At 36.9% G+C, this 20,288-nt stretch overlaps 1 long non-coding RNA gene and 1 pseudogene across 1 annotated transcript in view; both read right to left on the reverse strand.

Annotated features, from left to right (window-relative positions):
* Window positions 1–1,052: 1,052 nt before the first annotated feature.
* Window positions 1,053–20,288, reverse strand: part of LOC136855129 (uncharacterized) — a 32,433-nt gene continuing 13,197 nt past the window's right edge. Inside the window, exons 2-4 of the long non-coding RNA XR_010857918.1 lie at window positions 7,284–7,408; window positions 1,428–3,004; window positions 1,053–1,371 (exon numbers count right to left, since the gene is read on the reverse strand). This is a non-coding gene — a long non-coding RNA (uncharacterized lncRNA). The remainder of the gene's footprint in view (window positions 1,372–1,427; window positions 3,005–7,283; window positions 7,409–20,288) is intronic.
* Window positions 16,358–18,394, reverse strand: LOC136828412 (uncharacterized; annotated as a pseudogene).

A 20,288-nucleotide genomic window follows, 5' to 3' on the forward strand; every position in this document is an offset into this window, starting at 1 on the left:
TAATAGCTTTCTCTCAAAGCTTAATTTAAAATTACGTATTCAAAGCCCATTTAAATAGAGACAGACCTTCTTCATAACAGATTCCTAGCTTATTTTCTTTCAAGAATTAGCATCTTAGTTCCTAGCAGGCAAAGTCTGGTAAAACAGACTCGATCATCAGATTAAATCTAATTATCTTCCCTGACCATCAGAAAAAAAATATACCTCGAGAATTTTAGTCCTTACCTCATACCATAAACACAAACCCTCTTTTGAATTACTGTAACTTGCAAAAAAGTTCAAAATTCCTTAATTGGAAATCTTTGCATTTTTGAAGTTTTTAAAATTTTATTTGATCAGCTTCATCAGCTTACTAACATTTAAGTCATTCTTTCTCTTTCACAATTAAAACTACTTTAATTTAGTTTCAAAATTTGTTCCTTCTTAAGATTCCCTAAATATTTCGTACACACACCACTACCCTTGGCTAGGCCATTTCCTTCAAAGGCTGCATTTAAACATTCCATCTATTTTTTCAAGTGTACTCAGGAATTTAAACTTCCTTAGCTACTTTTCCTTACTAAATTAATCCTTTAAAAACTATTCCTTAAGAATTTTGTCATATTCTTCGGTAGAACTTTCCCCTTAATCATAAACTAACTTTCTTGGTGGCAATGCCACTGTATTAATCCTTCTCTGGGCTTTTACGCTTTTCTCTTTAATGTTTATTCTTCTTGGCAAACAGCACAAATAACTGACGAGGGGAAAAAGTTCTGTATATAATTTCCATAATATGAACCCATAGGCAGCTTAAAAACAGCATTTGATATCAAACTACTATACTTCATCAGTTTCGTCATTCTAAAGCTATAAAACAGAAGTTTACAACAAAAGCGGCCACAAGGGTCCAACTGATAATTACTTGAAACAAGGCTCTGGCTTGTTTTACGTGTGACTGCAGTGTACAGCTGTTAATTTATGAATTTACACTGAATACCTATTAGATACTAATATTTGGTAATGGAACTTTTAAAACCAACTCTTCAAACACCTTGGATAAAAATGGACACAACTGTCTGGGATTTTAAACTTTAAAAATAAAATTATATTAATCAAGAACACGAGAGAGAGATTACATTAGAAAGAGAGAGAGAGAGAGAGAGAGAGATTAGAGAGAGAGAAGAATCTGAACAATACTCAATAGTTCCAAACTTCAACATGTTCCTGTCAGATGATAGCGCAGGCTAACATACCCTAACTACTCCTGTCTTATGTTATGTCAAGGCTATATAACATAAGATATTTTAATGGAATAATGTGACAGCATTGACTTTGGCAAACATTTGGGCATAGTCGAAAGTTTTCATTATGAAATGGATTTCTTTTAGGATTCTTTATCATTATTAAAATAGTTTAACCAGACCACTGAGCTGACCATCAAAGTATACATAAGATTCTTTAAAAGTATCTGTGCAAAGTAACATTGATAATGTGAAATTTCTCCAAACATGCTTTGACATCGCCCGCTGAGTACCAATTAGCAAATCAAAAAGATAAGTTATCGACGAATAATTCTGACCCTTCCTAACAGGTTGTCACTGTAAATTCTTCCAGCAAGTGAAAATCTGAGCATCATAATTATTTTTCAAAGTTACTGGGACTTTTGAATACAGATAACGAAATAGGGGTTTATCACAACAGTTTCTCCAGACGTTCATCCTAGCGAACTTAAAGTTATCAAACAGCATTAATAAGCAGAAAGCATTCTGTCTGACAGCTACTGCACTAGCCAGATTCATCTAAACGCAATTGTTAAAACTGATCTAGGAAGATGAACCACACTGCAACTTTTCTGTCAGACAATGAACAATGGAAACGATATTCAATGAATGTTTTTTTTCAAATTTTAGTACAAAATGTAAACAGATGCTATGAATTTGGCTTAAAAGGAAACACTAAGGGTATAGATACAAGCTGTAAAAAGATTCTGATTTTAAGGGGAAAACTTACGGTATAGCAACAAGTTGTAAAGAAAATGAACAATTAATTGAGCATTAGACTACAGATTGAATGCAAAAAAAGCACTTCAAAGCTGGTGAGTATAGTAAAGGATTTAACCTGACAGTCACACAAAAAGTAACTTGTCTAAAGTAGCATACACTTTTACAGAAAGGAATGCTTAACAAGATATCTTGAGAAAACTGGCTCGTCTTTAAATTTTATAAATAGCTATTAAAATGAAGATATTCTCATAAAGCGTTAGTTTCCTCACTTTACACAGATACAAAAGAATACCTGAAGTAGTGATTCTCATTTATCTGGTATGTAATTACACGAAATATTTTTATTGATTCATATACGTTTTCTGCATTATGTTAAGAGCATCTTACAAGCAGTCTTATTCCACAAAAAGGAAGCATGGGTAAACTCAGTCAATATAGCTTTAAATGCTAATCTGGAGGTAACATATGGATTTACCCATATGGCATTCTCAAGTATCTGAAATTACAAAAAAATCGGCTTTTCTTGGGTTAACTCTGTAGGAACCCGATTCTTCTCTTTTAAAGATGATGAAAATGATTGCAATTAAAACTGTGCAAACACTACTAAGAACTTTGATTTCAGTTTTAGACTAACAGCTGAAACTAACACTTCATAAGTCTGGTTACTTCCTTACTGCAAAAATATTTTTTTACTATCAACACTCTTACCGTCTTCATTCTGTATAGTAGTACTTAGCATATATAAACCTACATCAAGATGATGACATATTTGGTATTCATGATATTTAAGAATTAGGAACACAAAATAATAATGTTCTCCTTAGGAACTCTTCCTGCTATATTTCCAAGTAGCTAAGATTATCTGCAGCAGATTTTCCAACAAACTTTACCTGGAATTCTTGTGGAATTTAATTCAAGATTGCATGGGAAGTTTGCAGATTTTCCTATGTTGCAGATGACTTTTGTGTGCTGGAACCAGAATGTTGTAGATTAGTTTCTTCACTGCTACAATTTTCTCAGTCCTGTGATAAGGAATTTATTAATCCAACTGACATATTACACTATTTGCAAAAAAAAGTAACTGTTCACTTTCCTTAATGTAATACCGAAATAACTTCTATCAACACTAAAGCAGATAAAGACTGTACATGTCTGTGTAGCATGACTAAAATTAATGGCTGACTTTCCCATTAATGAACATCATGACTGATTACGTCTCATCGAAACCAAACTTTATCTTACACATTTATCCTATTATGCTAACCAAACTCGGTTAACCAACTAACCCATCCTACAACAAACCCATTAAATGACATGTCTCATTCTGTTGCACACACACTTCCTACCTTGTTCTACTAACTTGCAAGCATTAAATCAGTGAAACATTATACCAGTGACCAACCTACTGAGGGATTCAGAACCGATGAAGCACGGTTTTTCAGCAACAACTTTTTATCAAAGCATCGGATAAAGCTGAAAGTTGGCAAGTGTATATTTTATAACCCTACCTAATTTTTTGCAAGTATTATTTAGAGCCTAAGTTCGATAGTTTTGATATTTATAGAGTAAAATGAAGTCACCGATGCGGGACCGAGAAAATCACAGACAAGGATTCTAAAACAATTCGTGACGTAAACATATGACGTCATAAGGCTCGCCCATCCACCAGGTAGGCGGTGAATGGATATGCTTAAATGCTTAAAGAATTTAGGCTTGACAAATTCGATAATGGCCAGCAGGATATGGAATTGTCCCCGTGGTTGCAAGACTGCATTTGTGCTACGGCTTACCACTTTGTATTGAAGCGAGAAGACCTGTGGCAAGATTTACTCTAGTGTGAATAGGTAATTATTTCTATGGTGGGTAATGGTTACTTGGCCGCCCCAAAAGTGCGGGCAGGAGCTGTTAGACAACACGTCATTTTGAGGAAGAGTACTTGAAATTGGACATTATCCATGAGAGCGTGGGACCAGTCCAGCGACGATGAAAACGTGGATGATGACCTCCTCCTCGAGAGTGACGACGACGAAGACATTTTGTAAATTAATTATGTATAGTGTTAGATGTTTTATTTGTACCTCTAAAACATATCTATTAAAACACAGTGATTATAACAATATGTTCCTCATTCAAACTGATTTCAATATATTTTCCTTTTCCATGCATATCAATATAAATCGTGTTACATTTGATTGATATTAAAGCAGGTAAATAATAGCTTGAGCTTGCCCTCAAAATCTTGACTCCTACCAGTACCTTTTATTTGCAGCGAGTATACAAGCGCTGTTTAGGTGTTATATGATATAAATAAAAAACCAAGAAAAATAACAATGGGTTACATTAACTGAAATAAAACAATGGCGTTGACTTTACAACTCTAACAATTGAGGGAAATGAGGCATCATTGCTTTTCATTTAAATTCTACTTCTAGTGACCGCTCCTGACATGCTGCAAACAGAAGGCTATAGTGTCAAAACCTGAGATAAACAAAATGGATTGTCTTTTTTGTATTCCCGCCCTGAATAGATGTAGATCTAACAAATGAGCTATAGACTGGTTCATTATGTGGATGAACTACTTGCACTGAATTATTTGTAAAGTAGAAACAATACGAATATCAAGAAAATGGAAGAAACTAAGCTAACAACTTAGTCCTAACAACTGCTGTGGAAGTTGCAATGAAACCTCCACAAAATAATAATAATAATAATAATAATTATTAATAATAATAAAAATTATTGAGAATGATAATGCTATCAAAGGGACGATGACAAATCCTGCTCGCCATCATTGATATCGCTGAAGCCTTGTACGGGTATTAAAAGGCCAAGAGAGACAAGGTCTACCCAATTGGATGTCGTTGCCTCCTGCCTGGAGTAACTATGTAGGCGATGACATATCTTCGAGGTACATGCTCATTGCGGCAATTCACCTGCTGATGCAATAAGGAAGTAGACAAAGCTCCACCTACATGGGATATTTGGGGGAAAGTGAGCAAACCTTCCCTTTCTCTTGGTCTTGGTGCTAATATCAATTAGTGAATATGCCATAAGTGGGCAGAGCCACAGTGAAGAGACGTTTTCCCATATGTAAACTTCTCTTCACTGTGGTGGAGCCTATGACGTCATAGGTTAACGTCATTATTGTGTTCAAAACCCTTACCTGCGATTTTGATGGCTCTGCATAGGAAACCCACTTTTACTCTGGTAAGTACCAGAACTATTGAACTTAGGTAGTAAATAACACTTGCAATAATTAGGTAGGGTTATAAAATATACACTTGCCAACTTTCACCTTTATCCGATACTTTGATAAAAAGGTGTTGCCGAAAAACCGTGTTTCATCGGCTCTGAATCCCTTAGTAGCCTTTTTAATTCATAACTAATTATACAGAATAAGTTATACCAGTAAATAGCCTATAGCCTATCTTAATTTAATCCAGTTTGCCTAACCTGTGTTAATCAACTGATTACCACATCCTTCAGTAAATCACTATTACTACATTATTCCACTGACTGACGCTCCTACCCTAATCCATAAACGAACCTATCTAAGCTCACTGAATAACACATGGATCTTTAAATCACAGCTCACTGAATAACACATGGATCTTTAAATCACGTAACCTATACTACCTTAATCCAGTTAATAAGCCGTACTATTCTGTACAATACACTAACTGACTGAACACCCAGACCTATCTCGACCCAGTGATAAACTTATCCAACCTTAATCCTTTCACTAACCTGTCATATGGAAAGCCATTGGATAACCTATACCACCTAAACCACTGATTAATCTTCCTGATTTTCGAGTACTGCTTACAAAATGTCTAAACAAATGAAAGGAAGTTGTAGCCTTCAAACTCTCTTTTCCAAATGATAGGACAACCTAGGTAACAATGAAAGAACTTCACGAAAAGTATATGCAAAATCAGTATAACAATGAAATAAATCAAGTAAACGGCCCACAAACATGTAGAACTATTGACAAGAAATAGCAAATTCAGTTTCATTCTGAATTCGATGCAATTCTCCAAGGGCCAAGTAAAAGTTTGTGTAGCCTACAATATTTAAAGTCAGTATATTATTATTTCAAGTGCATCTTAATGAGTCGAGATTATTTTACAAATTACAATTATTACTAAACAGAGCAAGATTACTTGAACTTTAAAGGAACATAAAAAGTTACTTCATTGATTAACCAACCTTTACCCTTAATATACTGACTACCAAAATTCTATCTTAATCCACTGACTAACCAAATTCTACCTGAGAACCTTTGATAAACCAAATCTGAGACCATTTACAAAGCAGACCAAAAACCTGGGACAAGCTATTGACAAACTAAAGCCTAGCTTAGTCCATTAAATAAAACTATTAATCCATTGATCAACCAAACCCAAACATAATCCACTGACAAACCAAATCTTATCTTACCTTTGCCACATTAATCCTCAATGAACCAAACCCTACCTTTCTCTATCAGTGATTTATATCCTACTTTAATCCTTTAGTGAATTAAATTCTGCCGTGGTCCATAGAACCAAAACCTTATTTCAATGACCAAATCCTACCTTAATCCCAAAACACGAAACCCTAACTTAAACAATCAACAAACCAAAATGCCTTCAAGTTCCAGCTATTATTCCAGTTGGAGATCAAAGTGACCTTAATATACAGAGTAAAATATTCTGATACAGTGAATAGTAAAACATTTCATTTCACATTTCAAGACTTGCTACGGACTATCTTGAGTAAAACTCACAATGAATAAGTAGACACGATTCTTAACCTAAAACGATTTTTCTATATTTACTTGAGTTTACTGTACCTTTAAATTACACAGTAGCTTTCATCAACTGGCTAGCCATTACTACCTTAATCAGCTGATGAGCCAGTGCTACACTATTAATAGCTATTTCACCTTAAACCACTGATTAACCTACTTCAAATTCATCAATCTCTGAATTTTACATAAACACCCCAACACAATCCTACCTTGATCTACTCACTAGCTTTCCTATAATGCACTATCCAATTAAGTCTACTTAATTATTTGCCACAATCTAATAAAGAATGGGAGTATACTAACAAAAATTAATTATCCTAGCTTTCTGGTTGAAGGAATATTTTGAAATATTAACTACTCAATTTCAAATTTTTAAAAATTGATACTGTTCAATTTGTTACAAGTTGAAGGGGCCTGATCTAGTTTTGGTCTTAAAAAGAGCCTATATTCAAGATTTAACTTTCCTAATCCACTTAACTTCGAAAGACAAGTTATCAAACTACTCTTACCTAAGAGTGTTCCAGTTGCTAAAGTCACTGGCTTCGTATTGTACTTTTTCCTTGCAAGACAAGAAGAAGAAAGCACAATTATAATATGGGTCTTAATTTCCTCCAGATCCTAAACCAAGCCTCACCTGTAAATGATCAATAAAATTAGAATTTAAAATTATACTTCAGAATTCAGAATACCAATTATACTGGAAATTCTTTGTACAGTTATTGTTAGCAAGATGTACCATTAGTTAACTTCATACACGAATATTTAGCAGATTAGGATATTGGTTAGACCCACGAGTGCATGGCCGAACAGCTGATTATGTCTATGGCTCAATAAAATAGCTGTTGTCAGATTGAGCGTCAGTCTCGATCCTCATTAGATAGACATAGTATATCAAAGGATTTCTAAAATGATAAGCAATGACTCAACTGCTTGTCTCGGTGAAATTCTGCAGAGTTTCAGAACGCCCACACCAGTAGGAAATCATTGTAAATACTAAAAATCATACCACTAGTAGTCTAACCTAATTACATCAGCCATTGTGCAGTTAAATAAAAAAAAGTGTTTTGTCAAATATCCATATGAACTTTCCTGTAACGACTTTAATTTAACTACTCTGGTTATGACCAATTTCTCTCTAACTCCGAATAAACAGCACTAATAGCTGAATGATTGCCTTGCAACGTTATTTTCATAGAATTTTAGGTGCACCTTATTAATATGCATGTGTATAAAACTTGGAAGGAGTATTTATTTTATATTTCAAGCATGTCCCAGAAATTTGGTGATATCAGAGATGCCTCTAGCAAAACATAAGGTTTAGAGATCACAGGTGTCGGGAATTTCCTCGACAGATGTCACTGTATTTTCATTGTGCCGATAGACTGCATGATCAACCCACGATCTACGAAAGCGACTTAGCCCCCATGCAAGGATAAACGAGTCACGTACCAGGTTTTCTCAATTTATTTACAAAAACAAAACCATCTCAATCATCACCCTTACATAACAAACACACAAAACCCCCCCAAAAAAACACACTAGCAAACTTACAATCTCCGCACCTGCAACACAAAACATGTGGGCTTCACAACTGCCCTCAACCTCAAAGAAACCACTAGAATTTAATCACAACTAATGCAATGCCACCGCAGTACACCAAGGCCCTAACAGTTATTCTTACCCAATCATTCTCACCACAACCACGCAGCAGCACTCACAGCTGCTAACTTTACACAAACCTTTGGGAGCCCAATGCAAACGTCTGTCACGGACAGGATCTCTGGAACAACAAGGTTGAGACCAGCGCGCGACAGTCTCATTTCCCTGTCCAGGCGGTTGCTAATTGGGTTAACTCGCTGTTAGTTATTCGGGTTTAAGGACCCCAAACTCACAACAAATCACTCAAACAAGAAACAAGACAAAACATGACATTGCATACTGCGGCCGTACGTGCATCTCAGCAAAGTGTGCAACAAGTCGTGTTTATGACTTGCCTTGTCTAGTAAGTTCCCGCCAATCTGTCAGCCCCGTAGAATCGGCGGGAGTTTGAAGTGAAAAAATCCCTTGCACTGAATTTTTTTGTGACATTCTCCACAACAGGGGGCCCCCTCCTCAAAAAGGTAGGAAGATTCAGGCGGAATGTACTAGTCAAGCAAACTCTGCGCAGACCATCCGTCAGAATTAGTCGCGGCCCGAACTCGTCTGCAACGCTATGAGACGAGGTCAACTACAGTACAATGACATGCAGAATGATCACTCAAATGAAATTCAATATATACGCCCAAAGAAAAATTCAACAGTAGTCATGTGCGTTGCAATACAATGTACATAGCAACAGCAATTATGGACACAAGGGTGTCACTAGCAATGTAAATCAATGGAACATAGAAATCAATTCACTCAGCTAAGCAAGCAATCCAAGTGTTAACCAACAGCACATGTAATCTGGCTACAAAAACAACTAATTCAAGTAAGAATTGCAACAATAAGGAATTAGTCCCAAGTCGACCAATGAACGGTAACTTAGCAATACCGTAAGGAGATTACATACATGGAAATGATTCAATGCAATCTACACAAGGCAATGCTCTATCAAGGCATTGTCGACATCAATACATAAGTATGAGACATCAAAAAGCATCAATAATAAGCATCAGACATCAAAAAGCATCAATAATAAGCATGAGACATCAAAAAGCATCAATAATAAGCATGAGACATCAAAAAGCATCAATAATAAGCATGAGACATCAAAAAGCATCAATAACAAGCATGAGACATCAAAAAGCATCAATAATAAGCATAAGACATATCAAAAGCAAGGCCTCAGTATAGATGGCTACATCAGTCGTAATCAGTGATATAATACACGCAAGTTCAAATGAGTATAGCAACTCAATGGCCTAATGCACCTCAAGCAATGGCAAGATTCGCAGTTATCAAATGTAATATATTAAATGTTTACCACTCAACCTTCGTATTTTGTTGTCTGTTGTACAATTAAGAGATTTACTGCTCTGACTAGCAGCATACAGATCATGGTTTGTGCGATTCGCATGCTTCATTCTGGTTCATACGAACTCACAATTGCTCCTGCGGAGTCTTGAGAGGAATCGTCTCTTGTTCCTCTGGGTGATGTTGAGGTACAATCAGATAATCATACTTCCTTCACTACCGTGGGTGTCCCTAGTAACTGAGGCGCACCTACCTACAACCCTACGCCTTCAAATCCCTTCCCGACTTCCACACTTTACAGTTCAGTTCGCCTCGGCCTACGATGACAACTATTACACAGTTCCATCTCAAATCCACTCTGCCATTCTCTGTCTCTGCTCTGTAGCAGTTCTTCTTCTCGGCCTCCATGCAGTCTGTTCCAACACTTCATTCTGATCCTGCCTATCATCACCTTCATCCCTATCACTAGCTACCTCTCGATCATCGATCTCGAGTCTATCAGTCTGGCGCATGATATTACCTATCTCACTGTCATTATCACTACCATCACTCTGCTCTCTTACCTGCAATCCAGTACCTTCTTCGTCGACCTTGCGCTCACTCAGCTCAAGAGGCGCAAGGTGTTCGACTGATCTCAAGTGCTCTTCTCCTTAAAACAGAAACTTCACAGAATGTATCACCCCTTTCTCATCAGGATAAATCTCCACTATTTGTCACAGGGCCACTGACTTCTCATGCTGTTGTCGACCTTTACCAGCACAATCTCCTGTGAGACATGCAAAGTTTGTGCAACATTGATGTGTGCACAAAATTGACCAAAGCGCTGCCACCATGCTGTGTCGTTTGGTTAACTGAAACATCGTTGCTGCTAGGACTGTTTATCGACACTGTTACCAGACACAGGTACAACTGATATAATAAATGCTAGATAGACACAATTTCAATAACATAGCTGTACATTAGAGATATCATACAACACCCAATACCTGGGTAAAAAGTGTGGCAGTGCTACTTGAAGTGATTCGTCCCAAGCGTTTTGTTATAATCAAGGTGAGCAATTCTGAATACAGGCACGATATCGCAAAGCACCGAGAAAAACCCATTGTTTCTCATCCACTGAATACCTCTCAAAGTTCCTTAATAAAAATATGCTGAATATAACCTTTAAAATGGTGCAGTAATTATCAAAACTACTCAGCAAAGTAACAAAAACATATAATGGAAACTATGCCAAAGCTAACAAATGGTTTTCCAGTCAAATAATTCTGGGACTCCATGAGGTCACTAACTCCTTTCTCCCTTACCTCAAAAGTAATAAAGCTTTAAAAATATGAAATTTAGACCACTGTAAATTATCTAACTTCCGTAATTTAAAAGTACACTGATAAGTTTTTCTCCATCTTTTACCTTCAGTAGGCAGTGTGGTATATTAACAGTTCCTGTATGTAGCAGTAATGCTGAGGAACGTTTTTAAGTTAAATTTTTACTCAACGGAACGCTTCCATACGAAATTTTAACTTGAATTAACGGAACGTTACCTTACGAAAGGTAAACTTAAATAACCAAATTAAACGCAAACATAGGATGTCCGAATTAAACTCAAAGTGAAGTTGAAATCTTGTGCCAAAGTTTTCTCTAACAGTTACCAAGAGGGACTTTATTAACTGATAAGGCATAATTGCAATGCCTAGAGACTACAGCATATTAATCCATTAATAAAAGAACCTTAAGAATTCCCCAGTACAATGAAAATTTCATAGGACACAGAAGAGACTCTTCTAATCACGCCTGCCTACTCATCCGCAGCCTCAGAAAATGAGTCAGTTTCTGTTTGAATTCTACACTCGAGACACTTCAAGACTTTCAAATTAATATGAAGCCTACAAAGATTAGCATTTTTAATTTACCTGCAAGATACCCAAGATTTTCCGTTCAGTCCCTTTTAATATCCAACTCCATTTCTGTTTAAAGCTTCTTCCTATTTTTCTCAGGTCCAAATTCCCCGAAGAAGCTCTGAGAGACCTCACAAACTCAGCTGGTCATAACAACATTCTGAGACTCATACGGCGTACTTCATCTATAGTCAAATCTACACTATCATAACACTCAGAGAATAAGAAAGTCTTCCATTTTTTTTTTTTTGAAAGACCTATTTTCAGTTGGTCTTCCTTATTTCAGGTGGGAGCTTATTAAACAGTTTTTGAAAGCAACACCAGTTTCAGTGAGTAGTCGAGTTTCCAAGAAAATCTTTCTCACAATGCAGCAACGGAAATATGTAGTGCAACACTGACATGAAAGGCCAAACTAACGAGCACAGTACTGGTTTTCAAAGTCCTTTCTCAGTAATGTGTCTCTAATAGTTTCTAGCTAATCACAAGCGGAATCATTCTCTCGACACAAAGACCATGAGAATGGCTCCTGATTGGGTAAGTACAAAGTACGGATTTCAAAGAGAATTATTACTTGGCCGGCGGTCATTACCTCAAGAAAAATAACTCCTTGAGTAATTATGCCCACACACAGAGAGAGAGAGAGAGAGAGAGAGAGAGAGAGAGAGAGAGAGAGAGAGAGAGAGAGAGAGAGAGAGAGAGAGAAATTCTAGCGCTCCTTCACCGAATCAAGGAATGTCTTCCTAGCCTCAGACTAAGACTGAAAATATTGTAAAAAAAAATATTTAAAATTGCTTCACGCTAAAAAATTTTGATGTCCATGATTCTTGCTGAAGTGCGTGAAGGAAGTCTAACTAAATAAACAAACAAAAAGCTACAACCCATGGCAGGAGTATTTATCAAGCAACTTAGAAGTGACTGACATTTTCGAATTCTAGGTTAAAAACTAACCTAAATAAACAAACTTGGTAAATGCGGTAGAGAAAGAAAGAATGCATTTGACATTCTGCGGGATACTATATATTCACTGCATTCAGCTCCCACCTTCAATCCTTTAATTAAAAGTCCATAAGCTCTTTTAATTAAAAAAAAAAAAAAAAAAAAAAAAAACACTACATAAACCACAAAAGCATAGAGCAATATGAAAAATTAATATTTAGTTTTTGAATCCTTTATATTTTCTTCATCGGTAAGGTTGAAACAAAGTGGTTAAGAAACTGAAAAATATATACGACTTCAGATTAATAAGCCTAGACAGAACAGAACCACAAGAAAATGGCACCAGCCCTTAAGCAAGAAAGCTTTAAGGGGAATGCCACATGAATTAATTCCACTATATACTATGATATTGTCACAGACAAAACACAGGGAATAAAACGTTTCTCTGGAACGACCAATTTCCAATAAACAGAGAGAGAGACTTATATGTGAGAACTATTTTTTCTAATTCTCTTTGAACGGAGACTGCGCTCCCAAAATTACGACCCAGTGATTGCAAATTCACGCTTCACAATTAATTTGAACTGGGAAACACATTTTCAAGTCAAGAACCAAAACTCCAGAAGGTCTTATCTGCATATAAGGGCTTGCCATGAAGTAGGAGGTACATTGGCTTTCAGCCAAAATGTTTCTGGTCGAAGAATACCCGAGCGTCTCGGTGATTGCAAAACTCCCGGAAATCCTTGTTAACAGAATAGTTCATTCGGTAGGATCATTAGATTTAAAGTTGAAATTTGATTAAAATCTTGAGGATGAGGAAAGGACCCCCTATAGCTACTTGAGCCGGCTTTTACTTGAAGACCTTGAGGTTCACATCCAACCTCCATTCATCTGTAGCTTGGTGAATTGCTTGATGAGAAGTAAAAAGAACAAGGAAGTGATGCTCCCTCTTGGCGCAAGAAGCCTCAACACATGTGTCGTGATCTCCTTTATATTAACTTTATATACACTGCAAAATAAATACCTTATTTCTTTGATTTTGACTTGAATATTAATACTTGTATGACAATTTGAAGTTACAAAATAAATGAAATATTTAATGCATCAATATTTAAATGAAAATTTAAGTAAATGTTTTAAAATTTCTCACACACCCCTGACAGACAAAAAAAAATGTAATTGTAATATTGCATTTTTTAGTAACAAGTCAAAGGAATGTATATGATAGGAAATGTAACTAATAATTTAAATTTAATGAGTTAACTGAGCACACCATCTGCTCATCTTTTGACAACAAGCAGCGGCAGCTTTACGCTGAGAGCGCTCACAAAGCCTTCTACACCATGAGGCAGACCCGCAAGACTTTGACAATTTGATGAGTGATCTCTCTGACTATCAACAAGAACAGAGGAAGATCTTTGAAGAGAGTCATCACTCTCGAAAATTTGGTTTGCGGTTTGGTCCCCCTGACTATCAACAATTTCAGAGGACCTTTGATGAGGATCTACACCCTCTTCTACTTGAATATTTGACTAATTCCCTGAAGAATCTGAATAAGAATGAGTGACAGACAACTCCAATGGATATAAATGGTTGAGGGAACGATGAGCCACCATCCCATCGCCTCTCTTCAATTTGATATTTCGCACTGTTCCATCATGACCTACGATTAACTCCAAAACCCGGCCCAACCACCTATTAAGGCCAGGATTTGTTAGGTGTTTTGACCAGAGCAACTTCTCCAGCTTGAATCTTGTTCTTCCAGTCACGTTGGTGAAGATCTCTACAGTGTTCACAAAGACTGAGTAGAAAATCCTCGTACCACTGCTCCTTAAAATGAGAGAAGGTTTGATCTCGAGTAGCTAAAGTTTGAATGACTGAATCTTGAGAGGGAGGCTCCTGCTCCCATAAATACCCTTCTTCCATCTCCTTGAACATCAAATAAGGATTGGAATGGAATCTCTGGGAAGAGAAAGGAGTAATGACTTCCAAGTCATCATCCGACGACCTATACGTAAGAGGACATGCATTGATAGCACTTTGAACATCACTGATTACTGTAAGTAGTGCAAAATAATCAAGTCTAGCTCTACCGACAGTTCTGTAAAGAGAAGTTTTGATGGTTCTGATGAGACGTTCCCAAGTAGCTCCAACCCAAGCTGAATACAAAGGAATTTTGATATGCTGAATATTACAGTTGTGAAAATGAGACCTGTATTCATCAGAGACCAAAGCTTGCTCCACTATTTTATACACAGTGGTGAATGATTTTGCATTATCGCAGTACAGAAAAGGAATCCCATATAAATTTACAAAACTTAAAAATGCTGACACAAAGCTATGAGTAGACATATCATGCAACAACTCTATGTGAACAGCTCTGACGTTCAGACAAGTGAATATTAAAAGAAACATCTTTGTGTCTTCACCAGCTTCATTAGCGACAAATAGGTGACCTGTAAAATCAACACCAGTGTGCATAAAAAGTTTGACAAAATTAACCCTGTTCTATGGAAGATTGGTCATTTTGGGATATCAAAAAGACAAACTGTTAAACTTCCTGCAAGTAACACATTCGCTTAAAACATGCTTAACACAGTCTCAACCTGGGGATCCAAAATCCACCAGTTCTAATTATATTTAAGGTAGTTTGTACACCTACTAACGTTTCCAGAGGCCGTGTAATAGTGTTTGTTTTAAATAACTGATGGATTTCCATGATATCAAAGCAGGAGCGCTTCATACAATGGCTTAATTTTGGGAAATACTGTGCATTGCCAGTTACGTTTCATTAACTTTTACTTAAGAAAATGAGGCTAAAGCCAGTCTTAGCCACCCACACATTCAAAAGTGATGACGTCCTCAGTGACGTTGGTATAACGTTTCTTCCCTGTACCTCCCATCCCCGAATTGTTAAACGCCTGTTTAACTCCATAGATAATTGTCATATGACCTACCCCAAGCAATACGAAATTCTCTGTCAGTAAAAGTTCAGCATACCTGGTAATGTGATTCGTGACTTTAGACTTTACCTAAACACAAGACCAACCTTTTATATCTTACCCAATCACTTACATTGAAGATCAAGAATGAGACTTATGACAGGAGACGAAAGAAGCCATGCTAACCCTACACTTCGCACTTCAAGCGAGTGTTGGTAAAGCAATAGAAATATAGTTTTCTTTAGGTTAATTTTGTAGGACTCATTCTTCCATACAACACAGGTTACTCGATACATCAATTGCCAGGAAGAAAATGACAGAGAGCATTGTTTGATATAATTTATCATATCAATTTCACCAGAGAGAGTAGCTTGAATTCCTTAGAAAGTAGACTTCTAAAAGATGTTTCATATAAGGGCATTGACATCGGCCATTTGATAAATTTTGAAATCATATATATATATATATATATATATATATATATATATATATATATATATATATATATATATATATATATATATATATATATATATATATAATATATATATGTGTGTGTGTGTGTTCATACATACATAAGATTTATTATATTTCAACCTATAGTTTTATATATTTATTTACGTTATAAGTACCAGTACCTATTTTTGTTACTTAAAGGTATGTGACAAATATCATTGCGACTTTGTCACTGGAATTATACCAGACTTCAATTAATGAACCAATCAACCTTACTTTGAGAAATCCCTTGACATTGTCTACATGCCAAGCTGATATACTCGTATCAAAGTATTCATTAGCTTTGCTTTTCCAAAATAATGTTTTCACCAATTGCTGGAAAGCATAGATATATGAGGATAAAAAAAAAAAACAAGAAATGGACACTTATACATTTTACTCATCATCAGTCTCAAGGAAAAGATCGTTTTCCTCGTCACTATCAATGTTGATGATGACCGGATCTATACTGTCTTGAATATTATCTGAAAGCCAGTAATCATCTTCAAAATATCTTGATCTCCTGACAGCGCCAGCCCACGTCTCCCCTGTTACAGCAAGCCTGGTCTCTTCAAGCCTAGCAAAGAGATCAGCACGGGTAAACCGCTGCAACGAGGAGCGCACCTGTCGTTTCATACAGCCCCACACCTGCTCGATGGCGTTGAGCTCAGGATGGGCAGGGGGCAAGCGAACCACTTCATGGCCCCATTCACGGATTATATCATCCACAATGTAAACTGGTTTCGGCCGGTTGCCCCTGCATATCTTTAGAAGCTCAGGGCGTGTTGCGTGAGCTGGATACTGTATTTTTCGAGACCTGAGCCAGTTAACCAAATCCTCCTTTTTTGTAGCTGTTGTTGGGCATTGGCTATCTCCTGTCAATTGGCTATGGTATGGGGCGTTGTCTAGCACCAGCACCGAAGGATCCTCAAGCGACGGCAGGAGCTGTGATGTTAGCCACCGAATAAATATCTCTGAATTCATTTCTGCATGGTAGTCGCCGGTTTTATTTTTCGCAGGGAAGCATAAAAATGAAATTTCTACAAAACCTTTAGCTGTACCACCTGCTACCACCACAAACCCTCTCCTTCTCCTGGTGGCACCTGCCGGCTGTAGGTGGCACTGGTGACAGATTGAGAGGTGTCCACCCACTCCTTGCTATGTTGCATTCTCGTCGTAAACCACGTCTCATCGACATACACTACTTCTCTTCCTTCATCACGATGTTGCTGGAGGGATCGTAGAGCATCAACTCGGCGGCAAACGACGTCCAAAGTTTCTTTCCTTAGGTACATTTTCCGCTGGGATGTTTTGTACTGGAAACCCATGTTATGGAGGATTCGCCATACTGCCTTCTCAGATGTTTCTTCAGGAATGATATTTAGCATTTTAAGTTCTTCCGCTAAAGTGGCAATAGTGAAAAATCGCTTAGCAGCAAACATGCTGTGCACATGTCTCCTAATGGAACCAACGGTGAAGTTGTCAAAGACCAGAGGCGACGTATTTGATGATGCAGGTGGTGTTTCAGGTGGATGAGGATTCTTTCCACGGCTCACCAACACTCGGACAGCATTCGGAGTCATCCCCATAGCATCAGCAACTCTTTCACATGGCCTGTAGGAAAAAAAAATAAATACATTTAAATAAACAAATATATATATATATAGTATATATATTATATATATATATATATATATATATATATATATATATATATATATATATATATATATATATATATATATATATATATATATGGCTAGCAATATATTGCAATATATCATGTACTTATTAAAGTCATACTTTTCTTACCGATTTATACTAATTTTCAGGCGGTTTCTTTCTTTCTCTCTGTTGTAAATGGTGAAGAGTTTCAGCGCAATTGTAGTTTTGCAATGGCGAGGACAATGTAACATATTTGCCATGACTAAAGTCGAATCTATATGAAATAGTTCAGAGCTACTACTACAACTGCTGCCGATGATTACCTTGGATGTACTAAAAGGGCTCTGAGGTAGGAGTCGAAGTCGGTGAAATTATTTCTGAATCCTGCTCCAGTCTTGCCCCAATAACATCATTCCAAATATAAAACTCTCTCAAGGAAAAAATTGTTTTCTCTTTCTACTAATGTTTTTATTTTATTTTATTTTATTTTTTTTTTTTTTTTTAGTCGCAAATCTAAAATTTGTAGGAGTCCGAGTAGAATATCTCTCAGTGCGATTCCACACCCCTGTTTTAAACCTCTTCTATTATGTTCGATAATTTGTGTTAACCATCTAATCATTATCTACCACCATAAAACATTTTATTGCTCTTCCGGCTCATTTTATATGTGCAGTACACAGTCTTTCCTAACTGGGATTTACTCGGTAGCCTAATAACAATGGGAATGAAGGAAAGAAGGCAAGAAGGGGGAGTACTAGGATAGCCATAGGTGTAAACACCGAAGGAGGGTTGGGGGAACCTCTGCGTCACAGTTACGTGATTAAGTACCACTTCTTCGAAACGCTCTGAAAGAGGGGAAGAAGTTCCTCTTTTTTCTAAGAGTAAACGGCTTAATTAAGCACATCTGTCAATTCATTTTATCACCAAAAATTAGGCCACTGTTTGAAACATTCATTGCTGTAGTTTCATGGAAATTCATAAGCCGGTTTGTTAGATATTTGGGAAAAACACTATTACACGGCCTCTGGAAACGATAGTAGATGTTTACACTGATTGTGGTAAAAACTGATAATCAGTTTAGTTAAATGGCAGTTCTTACCCAAAATTACAGGATTTGTGACTTCATAGTCATACTGCATGGTATTACCTATTCTTCCTCTAGACCGAATGACACCTACGTCGTCCAGGAATAAATCTAAACTATTGACGAGAGGAGGAACAGCTGCTTTACTGGAGGGGGTTTGGAGATACTCCAAGTTCTGAAGGAAAGGAATCTCGCTGCATTTCTTTCATCATATGCAGCTTTCCTTCCTTGCAAGGGTCATCTGAAGAGCCACCCAGACTCTGTTTGAAGATTTGAATGGCCTTGAAGACAAGACCAGCAACTCGAAAGAGTTTGGTAAGGTTTGAAAAATTTGAAATGCTGACAATGGGTTCAGTAATATTACCCATACCTGAAGAACCATCTACAACTCTGGCTTCAACAGGTAATAGTTGCGATTTATTTGCTTCTGACAAGCAACCTAGAGAACTAGTAGTCCAAGAATCATGAAAATCAGCCAACCATGAAGGTCCCTGAATCCAGAAATTGAATTTCTTTTGAAAGTCTTTGAAGGTTAAACCCCTAGTTAAGAGATCACTGGGATTTTCTTCACTCTTGACATATTTGAAATGAAAATCTAGGCCATACTCTTTGAGAAGATTGTCCTTGAATAACGACACATCTTTGATTCTGTTACGTGAGAATACATTCTTTGTCGAGATGGTATCTGTGAGTAACCACTGTAAGACAATTTGTGAATCAACTGCACAAACTATTTCCTTGAATTTGATCCATCTGAAAGAATCCAAGACAAATGGTAAATATTTTAAAGGTAGATAAGCTGCCATGAGTTCAAGGATGGTAAAAGTTTTAGCCTTCAAAGGTGCTACTTTTGACTTTGCATACAAATATGATTTTTATAATAAAGTTTTATATATACTTACCCAGTAATTGCTTAGCTAAGAGTTTCTACTTGAACGGCAGTTAGAATTCTGAATTCGCGGTAGCGATTTTTTTGTTTGTATAAGTGACTATGCCTCGCCCACTTTCTGGGTGCGAAAGAGGAACACCACCGCCAACACGACAATTTGTTCATGCAAAAAAGAGTCCATGTGCGGGGAGGCGGGTGGGCTCCATCAGTAATTACTGGGTAAGTATATATAAAACTTTATTTTACTATAAAAATGTCATTTTTATATATAACTTACCCAGTAATTACTTAGCTGATTCCACATTGAAAGGAGGAGGGGAATCATCGACAAAATCTCACTTTAAAATCAAAAAGACAATTAGTTGTTCCTTACCTGATGAGATAGCTGCTGCAGGTAGATACTGCTTCTGGTGGCGATCATCTCACCTGTAGTGGTGTGGCATCATGGCCAGAAGCGCCTCTACTTGAATGGGACACTTCACAGCGGAGGAATGCTCCGATGGCTGATGAAGTATAAGATTAAGCTTTGTTACGAAGGTGTACACCAAAGGCCGCCAAAGCATAAATAGTTGCCCCTGCCCTGGGCACAGTACCACAACAATAACAAAAAACAGAACAACAAAGTCACCTATACCATAATTAAACAATGATTAAAA

This window comes from Macrobrachium rosenbergii, chromosome 3 (assembly GCF_040412425.1).
Source record: "Macrobrachium rosenbergii isolate ZJJX-2024 chromosome 3, ASM4041242v1, whole genome shotgun sequence".
NCBI classification, from domain to species: Eukaryota; Metazoa; Arthropoda; class Malacostraca; order Decapoda; family Palaemonidae; genus Macrobrachium; species Macrobrachium rosenbergii.